Here is a 27,467-nt window from a genome sequence, read left to right as displayed (position 1 = left end):
AAGTAGTTCTAAGTCTAGGGGACTGATGATCTCAGAACCATTTTGAACAGACCAAGCACAGCGTTTCTACTCCTGTTGGACGTGTTCTATTTCGGTGATGTTGATCTCCAAGGTTACAAACAAAGTTTTCGATTTAAAAATGAGGCTTTACTCGATTCAGTCACATTAATGTGACCGCCGCCTGTGTTCAATGTTAACGCACAGTAACGACTCACAGAAGGCAGATAGTAGCACTAGAACTGGAGGGTATATAAATTGTATCGGGGGGACACGAAAATAGTGCACTCGTTGTCGTACTGCGCGGAGAGAGCGATTATCATGTCCGAAAGGGCACGATTATTGGCTTTCGGGCCAAGGGCGGAAGCATTTCTGAAATGGCTAAGTTTGTAAACAGTTCGCTTGCCGCTGTTGTTAAAGTACTGCATACACTGTATGGAAAAATGGAGGTATCCAGAACTGCTTCATGGGCGATAGGGATATGTGACGGCTGCAGAGACATGTACGTGCGCCTGGACGTGCAACTGTTGAGCAGCTGACCGCCCAGATGAACCGAGGGGCTACCAACAGGGTCTCCTCAACGATCTGTCAATAAACGTTGCTGCGTATGCACCTCGGCAGCAGGCGCCTTGTTCAGCACCCATGCTGACAGTTGTTCGTCTGCGACGAAGGCTGGATGGAATTTGCACGTCAAAACCGCATTTGGATATAGACCGAGGGATGACAGGTGGCCTTTTCAGATGGTAAATGGGCGTTGGCGTGCACGACGTGAAACAGCTGAAAGCAAACACCCGGCAACACTTGTCGGAAGGGTTCAGCCCGGAGAATGGAGTATGATGACCTGGGGAATGATTCCGTGGCATTCTGTGGTGGTATCGTCATTCTGTAAGGCACGATGGATCCACACAAGCATGTATCTATCCTTGAGGACCATGTCCACCACCACATCCAGACTACTTGGCGGGATGACATCTACCAGCAGGACAATGAAGCCTGTCACACAGCTGGCAGTGTACGTGTGTGGTTCGAAGAGCGCCAGGCTGAGTTTGCTGTACCCCCTGGCCACCAGACTCGCCGGATTTAAACCCGATCGAGAATCTGTGGGAGCATCTCTATCGGGCGGTTCCTACCATGGGTCCTCAGCCGAGAAACCAAGCGCATCTGGGCATGGAACTTCCAGTACCTCACTGACCTCTTCGTGGGCATTTCGTAGCGGTCCGCGCTGCAAAAGGTGATTATTCAGGCTTTTGACAGGTGGTAGCATTAATGCGACTAGACTGTGTACAACAACAAGGAGGAGTTGCGTCACAACTCTGAGATGTTCCATATTACTCAACACGCCATCTTGGAAAACATGCCGTTTCAGTCACAAAAGCAAAAATCATCAACTAAAAAACGGCCAATGCATAATAAAATACTATTCTTTGACCATTACGGTTATATTATACAATTTTTGGTAATTTAACTGTGAAACTAAAACAGAAACTTTATTGAAAAACGAACAAAAAATGCTGTCAAGAGGTCAACGTTCTTTTCCATAGCTACATGGGAGCGCTTAGGAGTAGTTTACGATGCTCCCAAGAAGAAACAGCCCCTAACAGAGGAGAAACGATGGAATTTCATATTAGCCAACTATTCCATAATACCCGAATTTCCTCTGTGTAGGATCTTCTGCCCATGCGATTTTTGATGGAACGACCACATAAATGTTGCTACAGGAAGTGGAGATGCCAGACTCAAGTTTACTTAAATAATCCTGAGGTGGTGCGTTTCACGTACGAAAGAGGGTACTTACAAGTCTCTCGGCCAATTCTAGTCTTCGGTCTGGGACCCTAACCAAGTGTGATTGTTGTTGTTGTTGTTGTTGTTGTCTTCAGTCCTGAGACTGGTTTGATGCAGCTCTCCACGCTACTCTATCCTGTGCAAGCTTCTTCATCTCCCAATACCTACTGCAACCTACATCCTTCTGAATCTGCTTAGTGTATTCATCTCTTGGTCTCCCCCTGCGATTTTTACCCTCCACGCTGCCTTCCAATACTAAATTGGTGATCCCTTGATGCCTCAGAACATGTCCTACCAACCGATCCCTTCTTCTGGTCAAGTTGTGCCACAAACTTCTCTTCTCCCCAATCCTATTCAATACTTCCTCATTAGTTATGTGATCTACCCATCTAATCTTCAGCATTCTTCTGTAGCACCACATTTCAAAAGCTTCTATTCTCTTCTTGTCCAAACTATTTACCGTCAATGTTACACTTCCATACATGGCTACACTCCATACAAATACTTTCAGAAATGACTTCCTGACACTTAAATCTATACTCGATGTTAACAAATTTCTCTTCTTCAGAAACGCTTTCCTTGCCATTGCCAGTCTACATTTTATATCCTCTCTACTTCGACCATCATCAGTTATTTTGCTCCCCAAATAGCAAAACTCCTTTACTACTTTAAGTGTCTCATTTCCTAATCTAATACCCTCAGCATCACCCGACTTAATTCGACTACATTCCATTATCCTCGTTTTGCTTTTGTTGATGTTCATCTTATATCCTCCCTTCAAGACACTATCCATTCCGTTCAACTGCTCTTCCAAGTCCTTTGCTGTCTCTGACAGAATTACAATGTCATCGGCGAACCTCAAAGTTTTTATTTCTTCTCCATGGATTTTAATTCCTACTCCAAAATTTTCTTTTGCTTCCTTTACTGCTTGCTCAATATACAGATTGAATAACATTGGGGAGAGGCTACAACCCTGACTCACTCCCTTCCCAACCACTGCTTCCCTTTCATGCCCCTCGACTCATATAACTGCCATCTGGTTTCTGTACAAATTGTAAATAGCCTTTCGCTCCCTGTATTTTACCCCTGCCACCTTTAGAATTTGAAAGAGAGTATTCCAGTCAACATTGTCAAAAGCTTTCTCTAAGTCTACAAATGCTAGAAACGTAGGTTTGCCTTTCCTTAATTTTTTTTCTAAGATAAGTCGTAAGGTCAGTATTGCCTCACGTGTTCCAGTATTTCTACGGAATCCAAACTGATCTTCCCCGAGGTCGGCTTCTACTAGTTTTTCCATTCGTCTGTAAAGAATTCGTATTAGTATTTTGCAGCTGTGGCTTATTAAACTGATTGTTCGGTAATTTTCACATCTGTCAACACCTGCTTTCTTTGGGATTGGAATTATTACATTCTTCTTGAAGTCTGAGGGTATTTCGCCTGTTTCATGCATCTTGCTCACCAGATGGTAGAGTTTTGTCAGGACTGGCTCTCCCAAGGCCGTCAGTAGTTCTACTGGAATGTTGTCTACTCCGGGGGCCTTGTTTCGACTCAGGTCTTTCAGTGCTCTGTCAAACTCTTCACACAGTATCGTATCTCCCCTTTCATCTTCATCCACATCCTCTTCCATTTCCATAATATTGTCCTCAAGTACATCGCCCTTGTATAGACCCTCTATATACTCCTTCCACCTTTCTGCTTTCCCTTCTTTGCTTAGAACTGGGTTTCCATCTGAGCTCTTGATGTTCATACAAGTGGTTCTCTTATCTCCAAAGGTCTCTTTAATTTTCCTGTAGGCAGTATCTATCTTACCCCTAGTGATTAATGGGAGATATTTGAAAGATTCAAGAACAAGCTGCACTTCCGTCGAAATATAATGAAATACACCGTTAGGAGCAAAGCCTGTACAGGGTATCCGCGAATTCCCTTTACAGACTTTTGTGACTCGTAGAGGGGAGTAAGTACATAATATTTTGAAGAGGAACCTATGTCCAGAAACGTACCGTTGCAGTTCTTATGTTTAACTCATCAGCTTCCGCTTCGGTAAATGAATTAGGCCAGGCGCAGTACAATTATTAGGTAACAGTTCGAAAGGAAACATAACGACACATTTACTACTTAAGCACATTTGTTTGTATCGAAATGGAAATGAGCGTTTGCCCCTTTCAGGGGCAGGTCCTGCCGCCTTGGTGCAGGTCTTATCACATTCGACGCCACGTTGGGCGACCTGCGCGCCGGATGGGGATGAAATGATGATGAAGACAGCACAACACCCAGTTCCTGAGCGGAGAAAAATCCCCGACCCAGCCGGGAATCGAACCCGGGCCCGTGCGGCCGTCACAAGACATCCGTTCACGTTGATCGTTGATTCCTTGACTCAGTTTTTTTGCATTACAGAGAGCACCCAGCCCTCTGATCGAACACGCTGAGCTACCGTGCCGGCACCACTCAGCTTTCGGGGCGGACTGTTTGTATTAACATTTAAACGATATGTGTTTGGATTATTCCAAAACAAAACAAGAACCCCACACACCGTACGTACATAACAATACTGATGCATTACAACAGCGGCTTGACGCGGCAAACACCAACAGTGTTCCACACATTGCACCTACGAAGCATGTTTTGGTATGCACTTTCCATCCCACACTATGTCTCTTCAGTTTCTAGCGCGTCGGACAGAACTCGCGCCAGCAATTTTCCTCTGTCTGTACAGGAGTCTCGCAGCAAGGCAGACGTTAAGTGACGTCATCTGACCGTCCGATGTACGAGTAGTATACGTCACCCTGACTACCCTACTGCATATCAGGACAAGAGGTGGAAGAGCTACACACCTCAATTGAAACCGTCGTAGAACGCAAACGGTACGTTTCCGGACATGGATACCTGTTTAAAATATTTTGTACCCAGTCCCCTCTAAAAGTACTAGAAGTTTCTGAAAGGAATTTCCGAATATTCTGTATACTACAGATACCACCGCTACATTCGTCCCTTTCCTTGTGCAGAAAGCGCAGAAAACGACAATGGTAATTGTATGTTTCACACCACCTGCGGTACAGGAAAGCAAGGTGAAGAACGCTGAGTGCACGGTGTAACTGAGCACTCGGAACAAAGCTGAGTACTTAATGGAGGAAGACGCCTCCTCAGTTACCCCTACTGTGATCGATGCCCAGAGAGTTTAAAGAGTCGTTCGCGGCCCGAAATAAATCTTGGCAAGCACTGAGACAATGAAAGTAAATTAACACTGGACAATAGCCGCCGAAGATGCTCGTTCTAACTGTGTTATCCACGGTTTTCCTTCGTTATTCCGACAATTCTGCGCTGTCATAAAAGGTAGTTACAAAACCTGCTGTTATCCATAAGCGGATCGTATGAATTTTTTTTAGTATAATCAGCGACGTCAATCAAGGAGTCACGTTAAACGTGATGTACACATTCAGCAGCTAGCCACGTAAAATGGCATTGTCTCCCTCGCAGCACTTCACAGTTAACTGGTAAGTTGTCGGTGGCGAATGACATCAGGTCAGACTGTACCTCGGTACTAAGAGGTGGATAACTTATCGCTGGCGTTTTAGGAACTTTGGGCGGACTTTAAATGAAATGTCTTAATGCCGTTGATGCCGTTGGTGTTTGGCGGATTTTGAGACAGTCATTTACTGGAATTCGTTAACCTGCTACACATGGAGTTGTCCAGCAGAAAAATTCGACAGTTGACGTGGTAAATGCTATAAGTACCATCTATCTTTCACATAATGGATATTCAGTGCTTACCTCTAGACTTCCATGTGCCATGCGTCAACGTTTCCATTTAGACGGGGATGGTATGAAGAGGTAACACACAAGTTTTTGGTGAGTAGGTAAGCTGCGACAGAGATTTTGCAGTTACAGAGAAACGAAGAAAGGCAAGCAAGGCCTTTTCCGCAAGCTTTACGCAAGACAGTCGAGTCAGGTCAGGCTATGAACCCATCCATGTAACTCCAGTCACACAACTGATTTAATTGATTTTAAACATTCAATGTAGGCGTGAAAGACCTGCAAATGCAGTACGATCAAAGTGAGTCATACTCATCCATCTCAAATAGCTACAAACAAATTCTTAAACACTGAAACAAAAGAATACAAAATTGTCAATATACTCAAAAGAGAAAATACCGTGGCAGGTGTATGCCAAGCGGTACTTCATATGAAAAAAAAAACAATGTCTATCAGTTGCAGAACAAAGCCCTGTCAACGATGCTGACATTTCTTCCTCGAAAGCAGAGAGAGTTTTAGCAACATCAGATTTTAAGAATAGAGTCGTGGAAGAAACAGGAGTCACTACAGAAAGAACTCTTTCTTGAACTTAATTTTGTTATTCTCTTGCAAAAAATGTAGAGGAAACTAGAAACGGTTTTATTGCAAATAAAACTTAGTGACTCCGTATTAATGACACGTGAAAGAAGAACTTTCTTATCAGCACTTCGAACTAGTCAGTTTCCAGGTAAGCGACACAGTTCTTAATAAATTACTCATTTTTTAATTCATGTCATTACTTTATAACCAAATTATGCAATAAATTGCGGAGAACCGTCAAAGTTGCGATATTAATTTCCTTTATTACTTGACGACTAGTTTCGTGCCTAAGCTCATTATCGAATCATCTAATACGCTAAGTAATAATATACATTACGACAGCCACATCAATGTTCACTGTAGTTAAACACATCTGCAGTAAAAAGCAGTACAAGGCTGAACTTCATTCGCCTCCTGCGTTGCTGTTGCATTAGAAACAGTACAGCTGGTACATCGCTGTGTTCTAAGTCGTTGTCGACGGTTTATTGCGGTGTAAGGCGGTCATTTCATTTCTTTTTGCAGTGATCAGTACCTATTTAATTTATGAAAAAAAATGAATGAGCTGTTACGTTTTAAACTTTATGTTTAGAAAAAAAAATCCAATTTTGTAGTTAATTATCTCAATTTTTATCACAGCTTTTAATAGATTTGGAAAATTCTAGAGTTTCATACACCTGTAAATATGGTTTGTATGCTGTGCAAAATTCATCAAAGAATCTCTATTACTTGTGAAGAAAAATGTACCTATAGCAACAAATGCAGCCAACAGTAAGTGAAAAAATGATGAAATTTCATATCTAAAAAAAAATTATTTTGTTACGTTTTTGCACTTTCACTGCTATGAGTGTGAATCCTGAATCCTTCCTGGTCATGCTGACAAAGTTTTATGAATTTATTTGTAAAAGTAGAGACAGTAGAAAATAAAATGTCCTGTGGTGCCTCTCCTGCTCCAAGTCGGCCCATTTGACGTCCTACCCCCCTTAAAATTCCCTCGTTAGCTCTATTAAAACGCACAATTCCTCCATCGTCCACAAGAAGGAAAGTACCATGTCCAACCATTAAGGACACAGACTTATAAAAGTTCCATTACAAACAGTGCGGTACAAATTTGGAATACTTCTCCGCGTAAGATAAACATTATTTCATCATTCCCACATTTTAGTAAAACCCCAAGGCCAGTCTTACTTGGTCACTGTTCCTACCTAGTAGCAGAATCATTGCAACATGTGAATTACAAAGCGTAAAAGAAAAAGGAGCAAAATATCTTTATACAAGTAGCTGTCCTGTAGATTAAGCCAATCGAACAGTCATCGCTCACAAAAAGCTGAACTTATATTTGCGTAACATCAAATATTATAGTATATACATCTATTAAACTAATAATAAAGAACCAGAACCTAATAAAAATGCGGATGTTAGGGAAAAGAATCGGAAGTGGCAAGACGCGAACCACCGTCCCAACAAATATATCAACAGCGGACAGTGACGCAAGGTTTTCTTTTCCATTTTGTTCATTGTTGATCGTTGTGTTTGGTCGTTGCGGACGTCACATGACATCCGTTAAAGTTCGTTTGTTGATCCTTCCACTCAGTTTTTTATTACAGAGGCGAACCAGCTCTCTGACCGAACACGCTTCTTTTTTTATTTTAAAGCCCCTTAAGAAAATGGAACTAAAATAAATGAAACTGTCACCGCCACTTTTCATCCTATAACAAAAAATCTGGTCCACTTCAGGCGTTGACTCCTGACTAAACCTACCCCAGAGAGCTGCCTATATACCAGGGAAAATTCGGAATTCAATGTTAGGGCTATGCTTACAAACAAAACAAATTCTTCCTTTTTCTGAATTTTATTTTTATTTGTAATTTTTTGTTTTTTTGTTTGTTTTTGTTGTGTAATTGATCAGAGGCCTTCTGCGCCCCCCTAGTAATATGTGGAGTCACGTCTTCTCGAAATTGGTGTGTTCCGTTCAATTGTTCAGAAATGTTCATTGGTTCAAACAGGAAACCTTCTTCTCTCGTGGCTTAACACATTCCAGCTGCGAGGCGGGTCGTGGAAAGCACTCCCAAGGAAGTTCGAGAAAAATTGTCTGTATTTTGGGTGACGGACAGCAACATAATGACGGTCATTGAGGTATGACCAAAAATCGAGTACAGAGTCTACAATTTGTCCAAATAGGTAGTGAATGGCATGTCCGCGAATCCAATTCACAGCATTGGTCTTTGTCCGAGGAAAATAGTCACGTTCCGGAAATAATAACGAAAGGGGAGTAATCCGATCCGGAATGTCCCGCGTTAGAAAAGGCACAATACGACGAATCAATTGCCAAACCTCCGCCGCCGGTCCGCAAACAAATCGATGTTCGTCATTGTCTGGCACTCCACACGTGGAACATAGAGGTGGTTGGGCGAGGTGGATACGATGAAGGCGAGATTGGTCGATTTGCTTACCATTGACAGTTAGGTACCAGACAGATTGAATATTGAGTAAACAATGTGATTTACGAGCTAGAAACATCCCTCAACTGCCGCCGGAGTGCGTTGCGATCGCGTATACCACGTTGGAGCCCGAGTACCGTATGCACAAGTCGCATCGTTCCGGAGCGTTGAGCAGCACGTTGAACTTGGCACGCTCAACGTTCGGATGCGCGGTCCGTGTGCCGACGGCTTAAGAGTTCCTTACCAGCCTCGTGGCCAGGGATTCGTGCTGCACACCTTCACGCGGACGGCCTGCGCAGCGGGTGAGGTTTTTTTAATATATAGTGTGTAGTGTGGACTGAAGAGATCATCCTTGATGCCTTATTCTTCTAGGATGGGATGTAAGGATAAAAGGAAAACACTTTATTTATTTCACGTTCAGTTAGGCTTGGGCACGCAATGGGTCATTTAGCCTGCTGTCGTTGGTGATGTCTATCTCCTGTGGAGGGTGGAATGTGTCAAGGCTGTTATGTGTGACTGCTTCCTCGTGTTATGACAGATTGCCTATGGGGGATGAAACGTTATTGACTTCGGTACTCGATACTTGTGCCATCTTGCAGGGTTTACTGTTCCTACCGATTCTAATTGTCGAACTTCGTCCCTAAGGGCATCGATCTTGTCAAAAACGCGTAGAGCCTTGTAATGGACCTTCTCTTGATAGTGGTCTCGTGGAGTGCGGTGCGGATGTCGACATTTCTTGTCCACCATGGAGCTCCTGTGATCCATCGATAGCAAATGTTTTGCAGCTCTTGGAGTTTGTTGTAGTTGGAGGCGCACGTAGTTCACCACGAGGTGGAGCCATACAACATTGTGGGTTCCACCGTTGCCTTATACAATTGGAGTTTAGTCTTAGGGTTGAGATCCTTACTCTTCAGGAACGGAATCAATGACCTGGCCATCTTCTGGGCTGCCGTCTTCTTGTCGTCAATATGCTGCGTAAAGAGTAATTTTTTGTCAAGGTAGATACCGAGATACTTCACTCCCGGCGACCATGGGATAAACTGGTCAGCTATTTGGAGTCTGTCGTTCAGAACTGGTTTCCTCCGTGTGAACAGAACGGCTGCAGTCTTCGTCGGGGTTGATCGTTATCTTATTCTGCAGCGCCCAGCGTTCCATTACAGCAAGTTGCCGTTGCATCCCAGCGATTAGCTGGTCCAAGTGTCGTCCAGTTGTCAGAAAGGCCGTATCGTGCGCATAAAAACTCGCCGTAACAAGGGGGACTGTCGGGATGTCGCGGGTGAGGTGCGCGCGTGAACGAGTGCAGTCCCTCCGCGGCGGGGCGCTGGGGCCGGAGTGCGGCGCTGCGCGTCTGCCGCGGGCTAAATATAGCGGCGCGGCCAGATAAGCGGCGGCTGCGGCGGCGGCGCGGCCGGAGCCGGCGGGCCGGCCGCAGTCTCGGGCCAGGCTCCGCGGGCCGCCCCACCGCCACTGCGCGGCCGCCGCTCGCTACCCGCCGTACGCCGCGCCCGCTGACCACTGTGCGTTCGCGCCGCTGTCGCTGCCGCTGGCTACCGGGAAAGCCCCGCGACGACCGCTCCGCGCTCTCCGGTACGTACTGACGCTCGCCGCGCCACTGTCGCTTCGCGCCGCACCGTGCCGTCGTGGTTTCCCAGCTCCCCCCTTCACCACCAGTCCCGTCTCCTCCCACCTGTCTTCCCCTTCATCACACCAGCCTCTCATTCTAGCAGTTTGGCATTATGTCATTAAAAGTCTACTAGTGTACGTGTTTTCCTGTCAGGGAGGTCGCAGTTCGTAGTAATAGACAGCATATCATCGATTAAAACTGAAGTGATATCAGGTGTTCCCCAGGGAAGCGTCCTGGGACCTCTGCTGTTACTTATACAGGGTGTTTCAAAAATGACCGGTCTATTTGAAACGGCAATACAAACTAAACGAGCAACGATAGAAATACACCGTTTGTTGCAATATGCTTGGGACAACAGTACATTTTCAGGCAGACAAACTTTCGAAATTACAGTAGTTACAATTGTCAACAACAGATGGCGCTGCGGTCTGGGAAACTCTATAGTACGATATTTTCCACATATCCACCATGCGTAGCAATAATATGGCGTAGTCTCTGAATGAAATTACCCGAAACCTTTGACAACGTGTCTGGCGGAATGGCTTCACATGCAGATGAGATGTACTGCTTCAGCTGTTCAATTGTTTCTGGATTCTGGCGGTACACCTGGTCTTTCAAGTGTCCCCACAGAAAGAAGTCACAGGGGTTCATGTCTGGCGAATAGGGAGGCCAATCCACGCCGCCTCCTGTATGTTTCGGATAGCCCAAAGCAATCACACGATCATCGAAATATTCATTCAGGAAATTAAAGACGTCGGCCGTGTGATGTGGCCGGGCACCATCTTGCATAAACCACGAGGTGATCGCAGTGTCGTCTACGGCAGTTTGTACCGCCACAAATTCACGAAGAATGTCCAGATAGCGTGATGCAGTAATCGTTTCGGATCTGAAAAATGGGCCAATGATTCCTTTGGAAGAAATGGTGGCCCAGACCAGTACTTTTTGAGGATGCAGGGACGATGGGACTGCAACATGGGGCTTTTCGGTTCCCCATATGCGCCAGTTCTGTTTATTGACGAAGCCGTCCAGGTAAAAATAAGCTTCGTCAGTAAACCAAATGCTGCCCACATGCATATCGCCGTCATCAATCCTGTGCACTATATCGTTAGCGAATGTCTCTCGTGCAGCAACGGTAGCGGCGCTGAGGGGTTGCCGCGTTTGAATTTTGTATGGATAGAGGTGTAAACTCTGGCGCATGAGACGATACGTGGACACAGCTACGGTCGCAGGTTCGAATCCTGCCTCGGGCATGGATGTGTGTGATGTCCTTAGGTTAATTAGGTTTAATTAGTTCTAAGTTCTAGGCGACTGATGACCTCAGAAGTTAAGTCGCATAGTGCTCAGAGCCATTTGAACCATTTTTGATACGTGGACGTTGGCGTCATTTGGACCGCAGCTGCAACACGGCGAACGGAAACCAGAGGCCGCTGTTGGATCACCTGCTGCACTAGCTGCGCGTTGCCCTCTGTGGTTGCCGTACGCGGTCGCCCTACCTTTCCAGCACGTTCATCCGTCACGTTCCCAGTCCGTTCAAATTTTTCAAACAGATCCTTTATTGTATCGCTTTTCGGTCCTTTGGTTACATTAAACCTCCGTTGAAAACTTCGTCTTGTTGCAACAACACTGTGTTCTAGGCGGTGGAATTCCAACACCAGAAAAATCCTCTGTTCTAAGGAATAAACCATGTTGTCTACAGCACACTTGCACGTTGTGAACAGCACACGCTTACAGCAGAAGGACGACGTACAGAATGGCGCACCCACAGACTGCGTTGTCTTCTATATCGTTCACATCACTTGCAGCGCCATCTGTTGTTGAAAATTGTAACTACTGTAATTTCGAAAGTTTGTCCGCCTGAAAATGTACTGTTGTCCCAAGCATATTGCAACAAACGGTGTATTTCTATCGCTGCTCGTTTAGTTTTTATTGCCGTTTCAAATATACCGGTCATTTTTGAAACACCCTGTATATACAAATGACCTGGGTGACAATCTGAGCAGTTCTCTTAGGTTGTTCGCAGATGATGCTGTAATTTACCGTCTAGTAAGGACAACCGAAGACCAGTATCAGTTGCAAAGCGATTTACAAAAGATTGCTGTATGGTGTGGCAGGTGGCAGTTGACGCTAAATAACGAAAACTGTGAGGTGATCCACACGAGTTCCAAAAGAAATCAGTTGGAATTCGATTACTCGATAAATAGTATAATTCTCAAGGCTGTCAATTCAACTAAGTACCTGGGTGTTAAAATTACGAACAACTTCAGTTGGAAAGATCACATAGACAATATTGTGGAGAAGGCGAGCCGAAGGTTGTGTTTCATTGGCAGGACACTTAGAAGATGCAACTAAAGTCCACTTAAGAGACAACTTACACTACACTCGTTCGCCCTCTGTTAGAATACCGAGCGAGCTGGCGCAGTGGTTAGCACACTGGACTCGCATTCGGGAGGACGACGGTTCAATACCGTCTCCGGCCATCCTGATTTAGATTTTCCGTGATTTCCCTAAATCGCTTCAGGCAAATGCCGGGATGGTTCCTTTGAAAGGGCACGGCCGATTTCCTTCCCCATCCTTCTCTCACCTGAGCTTGCGCTCTGTCTCTAATGACCTCGTTGTCGACGGGACGTTAAACACTAATATCCTCCTCCTCCTCTGTTAGAATATTGCTGCGCGGTGTGGGATCCTTACCAGGTGGCGTTGACGGGGGACATCGAAAGGGTGCAAAAAAGGGCAGCTCGTTCTGTATTATCACGTAATAGGGGAGAGAGTGTGGCAGATATGATACGCGAGTTGGGATGGAAGTCATTAACGCAAAGACGTTTTTCGTCGCGGCGAGATCTATTTACGAAATTTCAGTCACCAACTTTCTCTTCCGAATGCGAAAATATTTTGTTGAACCCAACCTACATAGGTAGGAATAATCATCAAAATAAAATAAGAGAAATCAGAGCTCCAACAGAAAGGTTTAGGTGATCGTTTTTCCCGCGCGATGTTCGGGAGTGGAATGGTAGAGAAATAGTATGATTGTGGTTCGATGAACCCTCTGCCAAGCACTTAAATGTGAATTGCAGAGTAATGATGTAGATCTAGATGTAGATGAATATGGTGTGTGTCCAACCTTCCCTCTGTGACGCCTTAAACCCTACTGAGGACACTTTCACCGACATATCTGAATGTCTGTGGAAGAGCCAAAAGCCAAGAAGATACACAGAAGTGACAGAAGTCATAGGATACCTGCCGCCTAATATCGTGGCGGACCTCCTTTTGCCCGGCTTGATGGCTCTCGATCTTCCTCCATAATCGAGTCCATCAACATGAGGTGGCAAATATGAGGTAGCCAAGGAGATGGAAACGTGGGTTCAACTATGCCAAGACTGCGTGGTAGCTACAACAGGAAAATACAATTAATTAGCAGGAGTACAAAATAAGACAGTATTTATTACTTAACTTTGCTGTAGTCCATGATCCAGTTGGTTGACAATTGTAGAAGACGCGACTAGACTAAGCGTCTGTAGAATGACATAATTTACAAGTCACAGATCTTGCAGTGACGAATTAATCTCTCGTCATCTTGAATGTCGAATCGGGTGAATTTGAAGACGGAACGGAGCTACAAAGACTTGATGGCAGTAGTGACTGAGATGCCGGCCGGCCGCTGGCTGACCACTGAGGGCGGCTAAGAACTGTAGACTGGCACAACTGCACTACTCTCCTGCTGCACATGAAGTGGCCTAGCGGCGCCTCGGCTAGCATAAGTTCTGCGACCGGCTGTGTACTCTTTGGCTAACACAACCGTTCTTCTGTTCCGTCTATTGAGAGAATCGCATCCAGCGGATCGATCTCTCAGGTGGCGGCGAGGTCGTACGACTGATGACATCACACGGCGTAGTACAGCAGTTCGAAGTGGCAAGGACTCAACAAATCGTGTCAAGCCCCTGCAGAAATACTGAGCCAGCTGCCTCTGTAGCCGTCTGCAGTTGCGAGTGCGCCGCGCGGAGTGGCCGCGAGGTTTGAGGCGCAGTGAAACATCATATTGTGCCCTACCAACCGATCCCTTCTTCTAGTCAAGTTGTGGCACAAACTCCTCTCCAATTCTATTCAATACCTCCTCATTAGTTATGTGATATTGTTGTTGTTGTTGTTGTTATGGTCTTCAGTTCTGACACTGGTTTGCTGCAGCTCTCCATCCTACTCTATCCTGTGCAATCTTCTTCATCTCCCATTACCTACTGCAACCTACATCCTTCTGAATCTGTTCAGTGTATTCATCTCTTGATCTCCCTCTACGATTTTTAACCTTCACGCTTCCCTCCAATACTAAATCGGTGATCCCTTGATGTCTCAGAATATGCCCGCCCAACCAACCGATCCCTTCTTCTAGTCAACTTGTGCCACAAATTTCTCTTCTCTCCAATTCTATTCAGTACCTCCTCATTAGTTATGTGATCTACCCATTAAATCTTCAGCATTCTTCTGCAGCACCATATTTCGAAAGCTTCTATTCCCTTCTTGTCCAAACTATTTATCATCCATGTTTCACTTCCATACATGGCCACACTCCATACAAATACTTTCAGAAACGACTTCCTGACACTTCTATCTATACTCGATGTTAACAAATTTCTCGTCTTCAGAAACGCATTCCTTGCCATTGCCAGTCTACGTTTTATATCCTCTCTACTTCGACCATCATCAGTTGTTTTGCTCCCCAAATAGCAAAAGTCCTTTACTACTTTAAGAGTCTCATTTCCTAATCTAATTCCCTCAGCATCACCTGTTTTAATTCGACTACATTCCATTATCCTTGTTTTGCTTTTGTTGATGTTCGTCTTTCATCCTCCTTTCAAGACGCTGTCCATTCCATTCAGCTGCTCTTCAAGTCCTTTGATGTCTCTGACAGGTGGCAAACCTCAAAGTTTTTACTCCTTCTCCATGGACTTCAATATCTACGACAAATTTTTCTTTTGTTTCCTTTACTGCTTGTTCAATATACAGACTGAATAACTTCGTGCATAGGCTACAACCCTGTCTCACTCCCTTCTCAATCATTGCTACCCTTTCGTGTCCCTCGACTCTTATAACTGTCATCTGGTTTCTGTACAAACTGTAAATAACCTTTCGCTGCCTGTATTTTACCCCTGCCACCTTCAGAATTTGAAAGAGAGTATTCCAGGCAACGTTGTCAAAAGCTTTCTCCAAGTCTACAAATGCTAGAAATGTAGGATTGCCTTTCCTTAAGTTCTTAGCATAAGTTAGTTTAAGTAGTGTATACGTCTAGGGACCTATGACCTCAGCAGTTTGGTCCCTTAGGAATTCACACACATTCGAACATTTGAACGTTGCGGGTGCAGGATTTTGTGCACGAACAGAGCTCTTGATTATGCCCCATATATCTTCGTACGAATCATTTGGCCACCCAGATCGCCCATAGTAAATCCGATCGAACTCTCCAGAATTTTCCTCAAACCAGTCACGAATAGTTGTGGCCCGGTAACGTCCCACATTGTCGTTTGGGAATATGAATCCCTTGAATGGCTGCAAATTATCTCCAAACAGCCGAACATAACCATGCCCACTCAGTGATCCGTTCAGCTGGACCACAGGACCCAGTGAACTCCATGTAAACATAGCGCACACTATTTGGAACCATCACCGGCCAGCACAGTGCCCTGTTGAAAACTTGGGTCCTGGATTCGTGGGGTCTGCGCCACACTCTATAACTACCATTCAGCTATTAACAACTGAAATCGGGACTCATCTGACCAGCCCACGGTTTCCCAGTCGTCTGGTGTCCAAATGATATCATCACAAGCCCAGGAGAGACGCTGCAATCGATGTCGTGCTGCTCTAACAGATACTTTCGTCGTACGTCCTTCGACCATAGATACTAGTAGACTGGTCTTGCTGTGCTGGAGCTATGGGGCTAGTGTGGCTCCAACATAAACCACGTGAAAGTTGGCAAAACGTGGCGGGATTTCAAATCAGCGGTCTGCCATCCTATGTTAGTATCGAATTTTCCCCACATCTCTTAATTGACTGCTAAACGCTTCCAACAAAAATTACTTTTTAATTTGTGAAAAATTATGCCAGAACTACATTTGACCTGGATTTGTTCGCAGTACCATTTATAAAATCTAACAAATACATCGAACGCCACTCTGGTGGGCAGCGGGACGAAATTACTATAAACTATCAATAAAAGTAACATGTCGTTAAAATTCTTTTAAACAGTAAGAGTGGGCTCGTGTCAAAACTTTAAAAATTGGATTCGCCACGTTTTGAGCTCTAGTCACTTATAAAAGAAAATGGCATATGGGAATTATGTCAACTCTGGGTGTCAAAATTGTTGACTTTAGGAGCAGGTCAATTTTAGAGTACCAATTTTAGGTGCACTTCAAAGGTTCAGTTCCCACTATTTTTACAAAAGTTTGAACTATCAGATTTAAAAAAAAATGATATTTTAGATGAAAGGTGAGACTTTGAAGTTTCGGAAAATAATTTTGGAGCCTAGGTTTAAAAATGACAGACACTGTAAATACAAATTATAGATATACATTGTAAATAATAACTAATCTATCAAAACACTTCTCCGCGAAGTGCTTCTAGCAAAGGCGCGTATGTGCAGATGGCTTAAAGTTTTCGTATCAGGGCCTGTATCCAAAGCTGCCTTCGGGTTTCATCCTTGGGGAACCTATGAGCAGGAAAGAGAAACGATTATACTTACTTCTGTAACCGAATTATCACAGATACTTTCCAAAATGTAATATGAGTCTGACTTTACAGGCATCACTGTCAACACTTTAATTTACGTGATATTCTGTATCAAGTGTAAAAAACATATAAAAGTCACTTCAGCAGATTTCAATAAACGCATCTGCACTATCATAGAAACACTTACACGTGAAATGTAATGCCATTTCCCCCGACAAAACGCTGAGTACAGCCATAAGCGCAACACGAAACAACCATGTTTTGCCAACATTCACGTGACTTCAGCCCAGAGATGTTGGAGCCACGAAAATGACGTCAGGGCCAGTCCATTATATTTATGGTCGAAGCGTACGTCCCACATTGATATCTGCGGTTATTTCACACAGTGATTTTCATTTGTTAACACTGACAAGTCAACGCAGCCATCACTGCTCTCGGTCGTCGAGCGAAGGCCGTCGACAGTGCATTGTCCGTGGTGAGAGTTAATGCCTGAAATTTGTTTTTGTCAGCACGCTCTTGTCTCTGTGAATGTCGGAATATTGAATTCCCTAACGATTTCCGAAATAGAATGTCCAATGCGTCTAGCTCCGACTGTCATTACGCGTTCAAAGTGTGTTAATTCCCGTCGTGCGGCCATAATCACGTCGAAAACCTTCCACATGAATCACCTGAGTGCAAATGACAGCTCCGCCAATGCACTGCCGTTTTATACCTTGTGTATGCGATAGTACCACCATATCTATATTTGCACCCCATGACTTGTCACCTCTGTATACACTATGTGAGTGGACATTAATATGTGTGTCCAGCCTTTGCTATATGAGGACTTGAACACCAATAAGGACACTTTCAGTGAGGCGTCTCAGAAGTTAGAGCAAGTGATGTAGAATCTGCATCTATTTACATCTACATCCATACTCCGCAAGCCACCTGACGGTGTGTGGCGGATGGTACCTTGAGTACCTCTATCGGTGCTCCCTTCTATTCCAGTCTCGTATTGTTCGTGGAAAGAAGGATTGTCGGTATGCCTCTGTGTGGGCTCTAATCTCTCTGATTTTATCCTCATGGTCTCTTCGCGATATATACGTAGGAGGGAGCAATATACTGCTTGACTCTTCGGTGAAGGTATGTTCTCGAAACTTTGACAAAAGCCCGTACGGAGCTACTGAGCGTCTCTCCTGCAGAGTCTTCCACTGGAGTTTATCTATCATCTCCGTAACGCTTTCGCGATTACTAAATGATCCTGTAACGAAGCGCGCTGCTCTCCGTTGGATCTTCTCTATCTCTTCTATCAACCCTATCTGGTACGGATCCCACACTGCTGAGCAGTATTCAAGCAGTGGGCGAACAAGCGTACTGTAACCTACTTCCTTTGTTTTCTGATTGCATTTCCTTAGGATTCTTCCAATGAATCTCAGTCTGGCATCTGCTTTACCGACGATCAACATGATATGATCATTCCATTTTAAATCACTCCTAATCCGTACTCCCAGATAATTTATGGTATCAACTGCTTCCAGTTGCTGACCTATTTTGTAGCTAAATGATAAAGGATCTATCTTTCTGTGTATTCGCAGCACATTACACTTGTCTACATTGAGATTCAATTGCCATTCCCTGCACCATGCGTCAATTCGCTGCAGATCCTCCTGCATTTCAGTACAATTTTCCATTGTTACAGCCTCTCGATACACCACAGCATCATCTGCAAAAAGCCTCAGTGAACAGAATGCTGGGATCTGGAGCAAATCGACGTTCTGACTCATGCCAAAATGCGTTCGACTGTGTTCAGGTCAGGCAGGGCAGTGTACAGGGTTTTTATTAATGAATATCGGGGTTTTAACGCTTTATAATATTTATTACATTAAACTTACAGTTGTGAATGATATGTCAAATGAGTGAGCAAATCAAACAGTGTTTGGCACCAGTGCGCATGTGCAATCCGCTAGACAGCGGTAGTAGTGAAGATGGCGACTAGTGAACAGAAAGCGTTTTGTGTTTCGCAGTTTGCAAAGACCAAATCTGTAGTTACTGTGCAGCTTGCGTTCCGCCTGAAGTTCGGTTGTGATCCTCCAAGTGATAAAAACATTTGTAGATGGTAATATCATCAATTTGAAGATACCGGCCGCCTTTGTAAAGGGAAGAGCACAGGACGACCAAGAGGTAGTGAAGAGACTGTCGAGCGAGTGAGAGAGGCGTTCACTCGTAGCCCAAAAAAATCAGTCTGGAAGGCTAGTCGTGAATTACAAGTTCCCGTGTCGACTGTCTGGAAAGTTTTAAGAAAACGCGTGCAACTACGTCCTTACCATTTACAGTTATTGCAGGCTCTAAAGCCGGCAGACCATGGATTACGTGCCAACCTCGCAAACGAAATGTTGTTTCACGACGATGAAAATTTTCTGGATCATTTTGTCTTCAGTGATGAATCGACCTTTCACCTTAGTGGACATGTTAACACACACAATGTGCGCGTCTGGGGCTCAGAAAATCCTCACGAGGGGGTAAAAATGCAACGAGATTTCCCTAAAGTGACTGTTTTTTGTGCCGTATCCCGGCGGAAAGTTTATGGGCCTTTCTTTTTTTGGTGAACCTACTGTAACTAGCACTTCTTACCTTGATACAGTAGAGCAATAGCTCTTTCCTCATTGGGAAGAAGATGAGCCGCAGGACTTAATGTTCGAGCAAGATGTTATGCCACCTGACTGGCATAGCGAAGTACGCGATTGGTTGAACTTCATTGTACCCAAGTGCTGGATAGGCTGCAAGGGGTCCAAAGACAGGGCTTGCTTTGCATGCCTTCCACGTTCACACGACCTAACGCCATGCGATTTTTTCCTTTGGGGCTCCACCAAGGATCGTGTGTATATGCCTCCGCTACCAGCAGACTCCCTTAATTAAGAAACCGGATTGAAATAGTTGTTCCTATAATCACTGAAGACACGCTTATCAACGTTTGGGAAGAACTCGGCTATAGACTTGATGTGTGCCGCGTGACAAATGGTGCTCATCTTTGAACATTTATAAAGTTCTTGGTAAAACTGTTTGAGTTGATCTTTCATTTGACATATCATTTATAACTAAGTTTAATATAAAAATATTATAAATCGTTAAAACCCCGTTATTCATTTACAAACACCCTGTATTCCAGGAGTGCCACTGACCACAAACTATTGTTTCAGAAATGCTGCTTCATGACAAGGTGTCGTCGTCTCCGAACTATTCCTCTAGCATATGCAGTACACGATGCTATGAAATGTATCCATATCCTTCTAAAAACTAAACTCCGCCCGAACAGGCCGTGAAGGCCCAACGGTACCGACCGGCCGCCATGTCATCCTTGGCGACAGCCATCACTGGACGCGGATATGGAGGGGCATGTGGTCAGCATCCGCTCCCCCGGCCGTGTTTCAGTTTACGAGACCGAAGCCGTTACTTCTGAGTCAAGTAGCTCAGTTTGCCTCACAGGGCTGAGTGCACCCCGCTTGCCGACAGCGCTCGGCAGACCGGATGGTCACCCATTCGAGTGCTAGCCCAGCCCGAAACTGCTTAAGTTCGATAGCACCACATTTCAAAAGCTGCTTCTCTTCTTGCCTAAACTGTAAACGTAATTAGTTTTTCCACAACTTTTCGAAAAGTCCTTTTTTTTTCTTTCATTGTCTTCATTGCAAAGTTCAAATGAATAATGCTAACGATATAAGAGACTAAGCCGGCGGCGTAAGAGAATGATAGGATATTGAAAATTCTGCTCGGTGTGCATTTGGTGTTGCTTAGGTAGCTCTTGTAGGCCAATGTGAGGTTATTTCCTAGCTTGATAGACCGCAAACTCTACGTGAAACGTCCCCTTATAACAATTATACACGACTGTGCTTAAACTGACACACAATGTTTTTAGCGCAATGCAATCTGACTATCAAAGATCCCTGCAAAAGAATGGCCCTGAGTAACATTAACCTATACCTTTCACAAATCACTTACCTCACAAAAATCTCCGTTACTCGAAGTACTGCAATACGGCGAGCGCCACTACTGCCAGCTAAATAAAAGATTCAAACTACGGAAGTCACTAACTACTGATAGGGATAGTTAGCAAATGAAAGATTATAATAGAGAACAAACACTGTATTTACCTTAATATCATCAAAAGTCATAATATATGTAATTTCAAAACTCCGCCATCTCTCTCCTCACATCCACCACTGCTGGCGGCTCACCTCTAACTGCGCAACGCTACGCGCTGTTCACATCCAGCTGCCCAACAATACAATGGCAGACAACAGTGCAAACTAGCCACAGACTGCACACAGCACAGCCAGTGATTTTCATATAGAGCGCTACGTAACTTTGCCAATAAGAAAACATAAACAGCCTACTTACATACGTCTCTACTTACCCTTTGATACTTTGTAAACAGTTACCGTTCACACCTTGTGTGTACACTGTCAATCACTTCTGAGAAACTCTGAGATGCAGGACAGTCACAATCACTTCGATACAATCAATATGTCGCTCAGCAGCCACAAGACGATAGGGTCCCTGTTCACACAGCTCGCATTGTCCAGGGCTTTTATTTTGTTTTATTTTTTTAGCACGATGATTAACTCCCCTGGCTACAGCAGTCAACAGATCTCATATCTCATTATTAATGGACGTTTGTGGTTTCCTACACAGTATTAGGTATTGTAAATAAATGTATATGCCGTGTGACTAGAGCCTCCCGTCGGGTAGGCCGTTCGCCGGGTGCAAGTCATTCGATTTGACGCCACTTCGGCAACTTGCACGTCGATGGGGATGAAATGATGATGATTAGGACGACACAACACCCAGTTCCTGAGCGGAGAAAATCTCCGACCCAGCCGAGAATCGAACCCGGGGGACTTAGGAGTGACATTCTGTCGCGCTGACCACTCAGCTACGGGGGAGAGCGGGGGGGGGGGGGGGGAGACATTAGGTATTGTAATCTGTTGGGTTTTTGTGCTTCCATAAGAAAAGGAGAATCTTCTGCAGCGGTCTGGACAGAGAACTCAGAAAGAGACTCATAAAATGTCTTGTATGGAGTGTTCTTCTATATGGCGCTGAAACATGGACTATGAGGAAAAAAGACAGAGAAAGGCTGGAGGCTTTTGAGATCTGGACATGGCGGAAGATGGAAAGAATAAGTTGGATGGACAGAGTAAAAAATGAAGAGGTACTGAGAAGAGTGGGAGAGAAAAGACAGTTACTAGATGTAATAAAGAAAAGAAAAAGAAATTGGATTGGGCATATATTAAGAAAGAATGACGGACTGATAAAAACAGTTTTAGAAGGTTATGTAGAAGGGAAAAGGAAGCGAGGAAGGAAGAGATTCCAGATACTGGATGACATGATGGACGGTACAACATACAGCAGCCTTAAGAAGGAAGCAATGAATCGCAGAAAATGGAGAGGCAAAGGACCTGCTAATATAGCAGATAACTGATGATGATGATGAATTTTGTCCAACTTTTGAAGATGAGCTACACTGTCCCCGAAGTCTCTCGGGTACCAAAGTCGATCATTCGCCTTCCTGTAATCGATTTTACATGCTCGTTGCATTTCATGTCGCTTTGCGATATTACGCCTAGAAACTTAATCGCTGGACCTGATGGGATACCAGTTCCATTTTACACAGAGTGCGCGAAGGAACTTGCCCCCCTTCTTGCAGCGGTGTACCGTAGGTCTCTAGAAGAGCGTAGCGTTCCAAAGGATTGGAAAAGGGCACAGGTCATCCCCGTTTTCAAGAAGGGACGTCGAACAGATGTGCAGAACTATAGACCTATATCTCTAACGTCGATCAGTTGTAGAATTTTGGAACACCTATTATGTTCTAGTATAATGACTTTTCTGGAGACTAGAAATCTGCTCTGTAGGAATCAGCATGGGTTTCGAAAATGACGGTCGTGTGAAACCCAGCTCGCGCTATTCGTCCACGAGACTCAGAGGGCCATAGGCACGGGTTCACAGGTAGATGCCGTGTTTCTTGAATTCCGCAAGGCGTTCGACACAGTTCCCCACAGTCGTTTAATGAACAAAGTAAGAACATATGGACTATCAGACCAATTGTGTGATTGGATTAAAGAGTTCCTAAATAACAGAACGCAGCATGTCATTCCCAATGGAGAGAAGCGTTCCGAAGTAAGAGTAATTTCAGGTGTGCCGCAGGGGAGTGTCATAGGACCGTTGCTATTCACAATATACATAAATGACCTTGTGGATGACATCGGAAGTTCACTGAGGCTTTTTGCAGATGATGCTGTGGTGTATCGAGAGGTTGTAACAATGGCAAATTGTACTGAAATGCAGGAGGATCTGCAGCGAATTGGCGCATGGTGCAGGGAATGGCAATTGAATCTCAATGTAGACAAGTGTAATGTGCTGCGAATACATAGAAAGATAGATCCCTTATCATTTAGCTACAAAATAGCAGGTCAGCAACTGGTAGCAGTTAATTCCATGAATTATCTGGGAGTACGCATTAGGAGTGATTTAAAATGGAATGATCATATTAAGTTGATCGTCGGTAAAGCAGATCCTAGACTGAAATTCATTGGAAGAATCGTAAGGAAATGCAATCCGAAAACAAAGGAAGTAGGTTACAGTACGCTTGTTCGCCCACTGCTTGAATACTGCTCAGCAGGGTGGGATCCGCACTAGATAGGGTTGATAGAAGAGATAGAGAAGATCCAACGGAGAGTAGCGCGCTTCGTTACAGGATCATTTAGTAATCGCGAAAGCGCTACGGAGATGATAGATAAACTCCAGTGGAAGACTCTGCAGGAGAGACGCTCAGTAGCTCGGTACGGGCTTTTGATAAAGTTTAGAGAACATACCTTCACAGAGGAGTCAAGCAGTATATTGCTCCCTGCTACGTATATCTCGCGAAGAGACCATGAGGATAAAATCAGAGAGATTAGAGCCCACACAGAAGCATACCGACAATCCTTCTTTCCACGAACAATACGAGACTGGAATAGAAGGGAGAACTGATAGAGGTACTCAGGGTACCCTCCGCCACACACCGTCTGGTGGCTTGCGGAGTATGGATGTAGATGTAGATGTAGATGTAACTGTGTCAAGTAGGACATCACTAATACTGTATTCGAACATTACAGAATTCGTTTCCGCATTAACTTACTTTTCTTCTGCATTTTGAGCAATCTTCCATTCACCACACCAATTAGAAATTCTGTCTAGTCATCCTGTACCCTCCTACACTCATTCAAAGACGACACATTTCAGTACATTACAACGTCATCAAGAAACAGTCGCAGACTGCTCGTCGTGTCCGTCAGACCATTTACGAGCGTGTGTCCCTTGCATTTTGGCCAACTCCCAGTGCAACCAGGTGTGCCCTCATGACATCGTGCCTCTTTGAGAAGGAGAGCTGGAGGGTGTGTAGGAATGCATGGTAATCAAGCATAGTTTTTCCGACCATTTGTTTGTAAGACTGCGTTCCTACTTTCGAGCAGTACTACCTCCTATACGAACGTGGAACATGATTTTACAAATCTAGTGTAAAGACAAACCCATCAATACCTTGGCAGTCAATTGCAGCTTGGTAACATTAGCTCGTCTGAAAGCTTACTGAAATTAACTCGTCACATCTGCAAGGTCGCGAAGATTTTACTTCATATCGCTTAGGGGTCATGTATTCGCTGACAGCATTTCCAGATTAATAGCTTTCTCAGATAACAATAAGGAGGCAGTATGCAGAGATTCCTCCGTTTAGTTATCATTCACCAGTCTCTGTTTACATATATACACTACTGCCCATTAAAATTGCTACACCACGAAGATGACGTGCTACAGACGCGAAATTTAACCGACAGGAAGAAGATGCTGTTATATGCAAATGATTAGCTTTTCAGAGCATTCATCCAAGTTTGGCGCCGGTGGTGACACTTACAACGTGCTGACATGAGGAAAGTTTCCAACCGATTTCTCATACACAAACAGCAGTTGACCAGCGTTGCCTGGTGAAACGTTGTGATGCCTCGTGTAAGGAGGAGAAATGCATACCATCTCGTTTTCGGCTTTGATAAAGGTCGGATTGTAGCCTATCGCGATTGCGGTTTATCGTATCGCGACATTGCTGTTCGCGTTGGTCGAGATCCAATGACTGTTAGCAGAATATGGAATCGGTGGGTTCAGGAGGGCAATACGGAACGCCGTGCTGGATCCCTACGGCCTCGTACCACTAGCAGTCGAGATGACAGGCATCTTATCCGCATGCCTGTAACGGATCGTGAGGCCACGTCTCGATCCCTGAGTCAACAAATGGGGACGTTTGCTAGACAACAACCGTCTGTACGAACAGTTCGACGACGTTTGCAGCAGCACGGACTATCAGCTCGGAGACCATGGCTGCGGTTACCCTTGACGCTGCATCACAGACAGGAGCGCCTGTCGAACCTGGGTGCACGAATAGCAAATGTCATTTTTTCTGATGAATCCAGGTTCTGTTTGCAGCATCATGATGGTCGCATCCGTGTTTGGCGACATCGCGGTGAACTCATATTGGAATCGTGCATTCGTCATCGCCATACTGGCGTATCACCCAGCGTGATGGTATGGGATGGCATTGGTTACACATCTCGGTCACCTCTTGTTCGCATTGACGGCACTTTGAACAGTGGACCTTACATTTCAGTTGTGTTGCGACCCGTGGTTCTACGCTTCATTCGATCCCTGCGAAACCCTACATTTCAGCAAGATAATGCACTACCGCATGTTGCAGGGCCTGTACGGGCCTTTCTGGATACAGAAAATGTTCGACTGCTGCCCTGGCCAGCACATTCTCCAGATATCTGGTCAATGGTGGCCGAGCAAGTGGCGCGTCACAATACGCCAGTCACTACCCTTGATGAACTGTGGTATAGTGTTGTAGATGCATGGGCAGCTATACCTGTACACACCATCCAAGCTCTGATTGACTCAATGCCCAGGCGTATTAAGGCCGTTATTACGGACAGAGGTGGTTGTTCTGGGTAATGATTTCTCAATATCTATGCACCCAGATTGCGTGAAAATGTAATTACATGTCACTTCTAGTGCAATATATTTGTCCAATGAATACCCATTTATCATCTAAATTTCTTCTTGGTGTAGCAATTTTAATGGCCAATAGTGTAGTTACCAAAGTCCCCGCTGACGCAGCCAAAAGGTGGATTACTTTGAAGAAAGGGCAAATCTGTCCGCTCGTAGTGTCTCCCATTCGTGGCCATCATTTTAATAACTGTCAAGATTCAGTGGGAAGAGTAACGGACACGTTTGTAACTCTGAAACTGAAATAGGCTTTTGGAAAAAATTCAGATAGTCAACTTACCACGATGAAGTATTTCATAGCAACACGCGCACCTGTATGATACGAGTGTTTCTGGCTGGAGTGAGTGTTGTGCGGACATAGAAGACGCTGTGGTTCTCTGTTTACTTTCACTTATCTGTCCGGCTACTGGAATGACGTCAAGGTCTGTAGAGACGGATAAACAAGAGCTTCTCCTTCCACACACACACACATTCTGTAACATACTGTACCCCTGTCACGCCAAGTCAGCGAAGGAATTCCTTTAGTTTTTTGGTGCTGAGAGCTATCACTACCGGTAATCACATGTCCAGCTAGCGCATGCACTTTATAAATTCTCTACCACCGATGGAGTACTGTGTTTCCCGGTCAGGGAAGGATTATTTAGTTCTCTTACGAGACAACTGAGCAAGCGCCCAAACTTATTACCGAGTTAAGAACAGGTGCCTTAGACTTCCAGCCAGTATACTTGACGATTCAACCCATGTACAGCTTGCTTCATTGTACTAAAACTGCACACGTTGTCTTGTCGCATCCTCATTTGTTCTGTAATTTCCTTCAAACTATTTAAAATTTCTGATAAAAAGTTACTTGATTTTTAGGAGATTTTACAGGATCATTCTCGTTAAAGCGAGTTATCTCATTGGTTTCAATGTTTTCTGAACAGATATTCATTGGTGGCGGTTCACTTTACAAAATACAGTTAGTTGTATTGTGAATTATGTCACAAACATGCTTCCGTCTGTTCTGTTTACTGCCGCTAGAACATAGAAACAGACGTAAGCAAAGAAAACAAAACACCAGCCATTTTTCCGTTTACACAGACACACGTGACACGGCCATCGTAACTGTTTGGAAATATTTAGCTTAGTGCCGCTGCAGCCAGATAAAAGCATACGTTCAAGGGAGCAGTCTAATAGTTATTTAACAGCAGGCAGCTTGGCCGTAAAAGCACCTAACAAAAGTTACCGTGCGTTCAAGATTATTTTCTCCTAAGCTTGCAAATCGTGAAATATGTGTTACATATTCAAAATGAAAGTTGAAATAAAGTTTTTGTCATTCCAGTGTCAGGACATTGTTTTACTTGTGGATGGCGGTTGGTAATTCGAATGACAATTTAGATAAATCACAAAAGAACGCTTCAGAAACAATGATTTCCGATGAATAGCATTTCGTCTTTGGTAAAGTGTCTATGTTTTCGTGATGGAAGTAATTTTTAGAATAATAGACGAAGAGCGCCGGTTGTAGCTGACGCGAGTGAGTCTTAATATTG

General features: G+C 44.4%; 1 protein-coding gene across 1 annotated transcript in view; it reads left to right on the top strand.

Moving 5' to 3' along the window:
- The first annotated feature begins 10,056 nt into the window (after positions 1-10,056).
- LOC126090575 (receptor-type guanylate cyclase Gyc76C-like) overlaps positions 10,057-27,467 on the top strand; it is a 507,434-nt gene continuing 490,023 nt past the window's right edge. The window contains exon 1 of the mRNA XM_049906996.1: positions 10,057-10,130. The gene's annotated coding sequence lies outside the window, so the exon portion shown is untranslated. The remainder of the gene's footprint in view (positions 10,131-27,467) is intronic.

This window comes from Schistocerca cancellata, chromosome 1 (assembly GCF_023864275.1).
Source record: "Schistocerca cancellata isolate TAMUIC-IGC-003103 chromosome 1, iqSchCanc2.1, whole genome shotgun sequence".
Classification (NCBI taxonomy): Eukaryota; Metazoa; Arthropoda; class Insecta; order Orthoptera; family Acrididae; genus Schistocerca; species Schistocerca cancellata.
Note: the sequence above shows the minus strand (reverse complement) of the source record. Positions and strands in the feature narration are given on the sequence as shown.